Raw genomic sequence first — 7,922 nt, 5'->3', positions numbered from 1 at the left:
AGCTTTCTGCATAAGCTTCTCATTGATCTACACATAACACCAATCTCATTTCACTTGTTAGTATATGCATCCTAACTCTTGCCCACAAATTCATTTTAAAATAAATGATAAAATCCAACATACTTTTATTTCCCCTCAATCTAGAAATATTGCATGTCCCCATGCAATGTACTCATTGATTCTGCAATACTTTACTTTTATTTCCCCTCAATCTAGAAATATTGCATGTCCCCATGCAATGTACTCATTGATTGTGCAATACTTTTTCAAAATGTTTTTATTGGTTTGCAGGAAAATTGATTTTGAAAAGGCTTTTGTATTTCTTAGGGAACAAGTATTATGAATGAATGAGGGCAATTTTATTTTATTTTTTATTTTTTTATTTTATTTTTAATTTTTTAATTTTTTTTTATGCAAACATGGTTATATAAATCTGTGACCCTTAAGAGGTACACAAACTACCATATCCTACTTCCTGAACTTTTCAAAATTTATGCAAAAACACAAAACATGAAAAGTGAAGGCAGAATTTAATTTTTTGTTGCAGTGTCATTTAACCTTTTTTCCCCATATTCAGAATTTTTGAGACTACTTGCATCAAGAAACCAACCTAGTTATGTGAATTTGGATTATCTTGGAATGGAAGACAAAATGGCAGGTAATACCACCGAAAAATTACAATTTAGAAAAGTGATGAGCATAAGATTCAAACAATGTCCACAACCACCAAGCATCACACATGCCAAGGATCACCAGTAAGGTGACAAAACTCAAATGCAAGGAAGGATTAAACAAATGATTATTTTAGAAGTGATCTAGCTAAATGTTCCCGTGCAGATGCAAGTGCTTGAGATATAGTCTGCTAAGATAGGGGTGTGCCTCCACCATCAGCACCATGGGTCACCACTTTTCCAGCAATTACACTTGCTTCAGTCTCCAGAATTATTCCCCCATCAACGATCTCGTCAAGACAAAGAAGGATGAGATCTAAATTCTCAAGAGTTGTTCTTTTCTCCACATTGCTCCTGAGAAGAAGTGCAACCGCATCAAAGAAGCCTTGAAGAACTGTGGCCAAAATAAGCTCATTCTCATCATCACCACCAGTGACATAGAAATATAGATCAGAGATGAACTTATAGACGACAACAAATCTATCGAACATGCCAATTTCCACTTCTGCTTGGGCATTTGTCTTCTGAGTTTTTGAAAAAATAAATTTTTCAAAAGCTAGCTTTGAAGCAAGGGTTGGCCAATCATCATAATAGTACTTAACTGCAACCCGTTTTCCCTCTGAATCTAGAAGCAAAATGTTCTTGATCAAAGGACAAGATTCCATTTTCTGCGTTTCAAAGATCGGGGAGATGCCAATGCAAGGATTGAGGATTCAAGGCCTGGCGGTTCAGACAAATTACCCAAAAGCATTTCCAAATGCATCCCTCTTCCTTCTACGCCCAGATCATACTTTCAATTATGTATCAAATCTATGCATGCAGAGAAATCGGGAGTTAGTTGTTGAAATCTGGCTAAACTTCCGCCTCCATTCTTGGATTAATAACTGCAAAATCGAATTGTTATCTCCTCCTCACTTCGTGGACAAAAAGCTTGATTTTCTCAGAAAGCCCGATTTTCTTATGGATTTTTGCAGATTTTGTGTGCTTTCTGAAGGAGCTGCGATGGTGGAGAGAGAGGAGGTGACCATGACATAAGAGAAGGTGCATGAAACTACTTAATACCAGTGTGTGATGGTCACAATCGCGTCCGAAATTTCTTTGAAGTTGAATAACAAGTCGACTAGAGGTTTTTAAACAATAGCATTCATGGAGCTCAGGAAAATTCCCTTTTTGGCACTCAGTCACACCGTTACCATAGGTTTAAGTGCTCAAGGTTGAAGGTGCCAAGGGGAGACAACAGGCAAAAGCGCCAGGCCATGGTCAATTTTCATTTAAATAACACGACTCCAATAGACAAGCGCGAATGCAAAAGGTGCTTAACCCAGGTCCTATAGATAATGAATGTGACCAAGTTGTAATGTTTAAAGGGCTCGGTGGGAAGGACAGGGAGTTAGCCCAACCCTTGGACACATGGCACTCAGGATCATGACCTCAAGTTTGCGTTGGTAGTAGGTTTAACACTCGGCCTTATGCATTTGTCTTTGCGTTTTTTTTCAATTGTTTTATTGTTATTTGTTTTTATTTTGTTGTTTAAAATTTTTTTTTATATGATTTGTTTTATTGTTGGTAGTGAAATTTATTTTATTTTTTTTGTTTTTTTTTTTTTAAGTCTTAAAAAATGAAATTAACCCTATCTTTACAAAAACAAAAATGGTTAGTTTTTTTTTTTTTTAAATAAATTTTTTTCTTTTTAATCAATGAAAAACTAAAATTTAGAAAGAAACTAAAATTTCTCTAGATTTAGTTTTTTTTTTGTTTTCTTAACAAATGGACAGAATGATTTGCATATTGAAAGATGTTTTGATCAAGAATATTGCAAAACATTTATTTATTCTTGAAATTAGTCTAAATCATCCCTATTTTCTGATCCTCGCGATCGCACTAAGCGCAGAGGAGAGCATGCTTATTCTAAGCAAAACTGAAAATGAAAGCAAAAACTACAAATGAAAGCCTACCTACTCTATATTAATTAGAAAAAAAATTAGTTACGTGTAATTAAACTTCCAATGAAGCCATTCACGTAGCAGTAACAACAATATATCCAGTAGCAATTTTTTACATGATGGATGAAAATATTCGAAAGTGAATGAGTCTAGTTGTTGTAATTGCAAATCAACTATAAATAAATAAAAACACGAATCTAATCTAATACTTACCTGGAACCATTGTTCGATAAAGCTTTGATAAGCACAATTTCTCTCACTTAGATCATGTTGTAACTCATGTTCTTCTTCTCTGATCTGTTGTTCTTCTTCCTCAATCTCCTTTTCGAATGATTGTTCGCCATCAGATATGTAGGATTCTTCAAATGTTGAATCTTCGTTTGTTTCTTGGGGAGTACTTGAACTTTCAATTCTTGTCAAGATCTCCTTTTCCAAGGAAGAATAGATCCCAACTTCTGGTAGGATCTGAGTGAGTAGTTCCAAGCTGAAACTCATTGTTAAACCATGTTGAAAAAGGAATTCTTACATAATAAAAATGGAGTGCTAATAATTGTCTGAGCTTTTAATCCTTTTACAAGGTTTTAGTTCACAAAAAATCTTCCAAATTAGCACACTAAAAATTGAATTAAAAACAAAAGGACCATAGAAATAATCGTGAATTCAATACTCAATTAAACCCTCTTACAAGGACTGCTCATTAATTGAGTAATCGAATTCTTCAACTACAACCATGAACCATGAATTCATCAAACACTCTTCATAGTTGCGAAAATCAAACACACTTGCAGAAATTGAAATTCACACTTGCATGAAAAATCAAACTAAACTTCAATACATCATGCCTCCCCGGCAACGGCGCCAAAGTGTTGGGTGAAAATATGTTCGTTTAATTCTTTTGTAGTACTTGCCCAACTATTTAATTTGTCAATCTGAGGTTCGTAGACTTACGAGACACATGCACTATATATGCAGGACTGAAGTGGAACTAATCTAATCTAATCTACTGAAATCAAATTAATCTAGGAATGCATTGAAACACTAACTAGGAAAGCAGGAAATTGCATAAGCGAAAAGCAATACAACATGTGAAGAATTGAATGGCAAACAACATATGTGAGCTCACAACAATAAAACTATCTCAAATTATATTATAAGAATCAAATTACAAATCATGAAAGCATAACAATAAAAGATGAAAAACTAAGAATTCCTTTCCATTATTCATTATTCATTATTATCCAAAAGAGAGAGCACTCTCTTATATACATGAGGAAGATAACCATCTCATAATTACATATCCAATATTCTCTGAAGAACTCTCAACTAATTTCCCATTATTACAAGATATGATCCCACAAATCTCTCAAGCATTTTCAACTACTTTCCCATTATTACAAAATATGATCCCTTTGAATCCTCCACAAATCTCTCACATATCTTGGATAAGATATGCTAACCAAATCCTCCATGATTTTCTCCTTAGGAATAGGCTTGCATAATTATCTCCTTAATATGGTGGAGGAGATATGGATAAGATATGCCAAACAACATGATTTTCTCCTTAGGAATAGGCTTGCATAATTATCTCCTCAATATGGTGGAGGAGATATTAATTCTCCACATATTTCCTACACATCACAAAACTCACATATTCTTGAGATATATATAAAAATATGTATATTTTCTAATGTTTAATCATAAATTCACTTGTAATACAAAAATGAATAAAATGGAAAATAAGAACGTGAAACCCAAATGTATTTATGAAAATGATATGATAAAAGGTTAATGGGATGATGAAATGTAAGGAATAGTGAAGAAAAAGGTGGATGAAAATATGACATTTCTGAGTCCCAACACGCCTCATGGAGGTTTTCACTTGAATCCTTGTTCTTTTTTCCTTTTTTAGTGACCTGATGAGGGAGGAGTTGGAACTTGCTCCACCATCATCATTGTCTTATTGATATTGTCAATGAAATCTTGTTTTGATAAATGCCTCTTGTACATTTTCAATCGGTGTCCATTAACTAGCAATGGAATGGCTTCTTCATCTATAGTTCTGATTTGCACTGAACCATTGTCATGCCATCTTTCCACCACATAAGGTCCAAGCCATCGTGTCCTTAGCTTTCCCTTGAAGTCTTTATACCTAGAGTCATATAACAATTCCCAGTCTCCCTCTTGAAATTGTTTCTCTTTAACATGTTTGTCATGCCAGATCTTCCTCTAAAGTTGAACTATATTTGTATGTAGGAGGGCTTGCATTAGGAATTCATCCAAGCCATTCAAATGTAACAATATTTCTTTATGTGCATGACTGAGATCCAAATCTAGTTAGGCTACCATACTCAATGTGTTATATTCAAATTCAATGAACAACAAAGCCTTTTTCCCATAGACCAGCTCATAGGGTGTAAATCCAATGGTGGTCTTCCATGTTGTATTATAAGCCCAGGTGACCTCAACTAGTCTCTGTTCCCAATCCTTCCTGCAGCTGCTCACTACCTTGGTTAAGATGTTCTCTAGTGCCCTGTTGGTCACCTCCACTTTCCCATTAGGTTGTGGATGATAAGGAGTGGAGGTCCTATTCTTGATTTTGTGATGGTTGAGAAATTCTTCAATCATGCTAGAGGTAAACTGGTTTCCTTGGTCTGTGACTAGCTCTTAGGGTACCCAAATTTGTAGAATATATTCTCCCTTAGGAACTAAGCCACCTTATCTTGTTTTGTTGCCTTAATTGCCTTGGTTTCAGCCCACTTAGTCAAATAATCAGTGCACACAATGATGTGTTGTTTTTTCTTTGAAGGACGGTTGATAGGCCCAATGAAGTCCATGCCCCACTTGTCAAATGGCTGAAAGTCACTTGAGTTTGTAGGGGAATTTCATCTCTTGGAGTAGGCTTTCCCATCATCTGGCACCGATCACACTGACTAATGTACTTTTTCACATCCTGATGAAGAGTAAGCTAATAATAACCTACTTTCAATACTTTAAATGTTGTCCGCTTTGCTGCAAAGTGACCTCCACAAGGCCCATCATGACAGGTCAGAAGGATGTCAAAGACTTCCTCTTCCCTTACACACCTTCTAAAGATTTGATCTGAGCCAAGTTTGAATGGATTGCCCCCAATCCAGGTGAAGGGGGCGCTCTTCTTAACTATCTTGCTCTTTTCTTTGGAGGACAAGTTTGGTGGGAACTGTGCTGATACCAAATAGTTTGTTATATCAACGAACCATGGGGAGAGAACTGATATAGAAAATAAATGCTCATCTGGTAACTAGTCATCCACCATTCCTTCTTCACCTGTAGGCAGATCCATCCTAGATAGAAAGTCAACAACAACATTTTCCTTAGCAGGCTTATCAACAATAGTTAGATCAAACTGTTGTAATAAAAGCAACCATCTTATAATTCTAGCATTCACATTTGGTTTGTTCATTAAATATTTGATTACATCGTGATCAGTATGCACAAATGTTTGATAACGTGTAATTTAATGCCTAAATTTGTTTAATGAATGCATAACAGCCATGAGTTCCTTTTCGGTCACAGTATGGTTTAGCTCAGCCTTTGACAGGTTCTTACTGATAAAATAGATGGCATAGGGCAATTTCTCATCTTCCTGGCCTAAGGCTACTGCTATGGCTTTGTGTGAGGCATCAGCATGAATATGAAAAGGGAGGGCCTAGTTTGGGCCTCTAAGGATAGGTGCAGTGGTTAACTTACCCTTTAGAATGTCTAAGGCCTCTTGACAGCTCTTTGACCATATAAACTCAGAATCTTTGGCCAACCACCCAAACAAAGCAGAGGCCAACTTGTTGAAGTCCTTTATGAACCTTCAGTAGCATCCATCTAACCCTAAGAAACTCCTGACATCTCTGTAGTTTTGTGGAGGTGGGACCCTTTTGATGATTGAAATTTTGTTTGGGTCCACCTGCAGTCCTTGCCGAGATATTAAATGACCTAGCACAGTCCCTTCAGTAATTAAGAATTCACATTTTTCTGGACTGAGAGACAGATTTTGTTCAATGCATTTATGCAATACTTTGCCTAGGTTAGTCAGGGCTTCTTGAAAATCACAACCATAAGGTGTAAAGTCATCCATATATATTTCCACAGCATCATGTACTAATACAGAAAAAATACTCAACACTGCTCTCTGGAAAGTGGCAGGAGCATTACATAGGTAAAAAGGAAGGACCCTATAGGCAAAAGTACCCCAAGGACAGGTGAATGTAATCTTATCCTGGTCTTCTGGATAGATTTGGATTTGGTTGTACCCACTGAATCCATACAGGAAAGAAAAGAAATTCTTCCCTATCAAGCCATCTAGCACTTGGTCAATGAAGGGTAGGGGAAAATGATCCTTCTTTGTGGCTTTGTTCAACTCCCTATAATCAGCACAAATCCTCCACTTACCATTTTTCTTGGGAACTAACAAAAAGGAGAGACCCACTAACTGTCTGAGATAGGGTAAATGAATCCTGCATCTAGCAATTTTTGCAGTTCTTCTTTGACTATGTCTTTAAGAGCTAGATTCATCCTCCTTTGTGGTTTCCTGACAGGCTTGCAACCTTCCTGATAGGGTGGATTTACTTTAAGGTTGCTTTCCTCTCTTTTTTCCTCAACCTCCCTTTGTGGAGAGGGAGGTTGGTTGTCTGGGAAAATTCTCTCAGATCTTAGGTTGATCTCCTAGATTTCTACAGCATAAGATGGGTATAATGTCTCTCCACTGTATACTTATTGAGCCTGCCTATTGTTCGAGTTCGGATTGGTTGGGCAGGCATCTGTGGTTGCTTAGGTAGAGCAGAGTGCAGGAGTTGTGGTTGGGTAGGTAGTGGAGGTAATAGGGCTAGAACATTGTTGAATTGGGGCCTCCACCCCTGGAGTGGGGTATTCCATTGGTGTTGTGGCTAAACATAAGGTTGAAATGACTGGCTGGCTGGCTGGGAATGATACTGAGATGCATAGGACCAAGGAGGGGGTGTATGCCAGGAAGGGTGAGCAGGGGGTACCCAAGAAGGTATAATTGTGGTTTTGTTGGGGTTGTAATATGCATGGGATGACCCTTGCATACCATGCTAGTATTGTCTAGGCCCAAGAGGTCTCCTTTGGTTGATGTAGCAAAGCTGCTCAGTGACCCCTTCAGATCCTTGATATACAACTTTGAGTCCAAGTAAAGAGGGGCACTTATCTGTGGAGTGGTTTTCTTCACATACTGAGTAACTATTAATACAGTTCAATGGACATTCATTCTTAGGATGCCTCCTGGTGCATCTAGGACAAAATATGGCCAAGGATCTCTCTG

At 37.1% G+C, this 7,922-nt stretch overlaps 1 pseudogene; it reads right to left on the bottom strand.

The window, feature by feature from the left end:
* Positions 1 to 597: 597 nt before the first annotated feature.
* LOC149259038 (coatomer subunit zeta-1 pseudogene) lies at positions 598 to 1,381 on the bottom strand (annotated as a pseudogene).
* Between the last annotated feature and the right edge of the window lie 6,541 nt (positions 1,382 to 7,922).

The sequence above is a fragment of the Pinus tabuliformis genome, chromosome 6 (genome assembly GCF_031772625.1).
Source record: "Pinus tabuliformis cultivar Carrire ecotype Pingquan chromosome 6, CPIR1, whole genome shotgun sequence".
NCBI classification, from domain to species: Eukaryota; Viridiplantae; Streptophyta; class Pinopsida; order Pinales; family Pinaceae; genus Pinus; species Pinus tabuliformis.
Note: the sequence above shows the minus strand (reverse complement) of the source record. Positions and strands in the feature narration are given on the sequence as shown.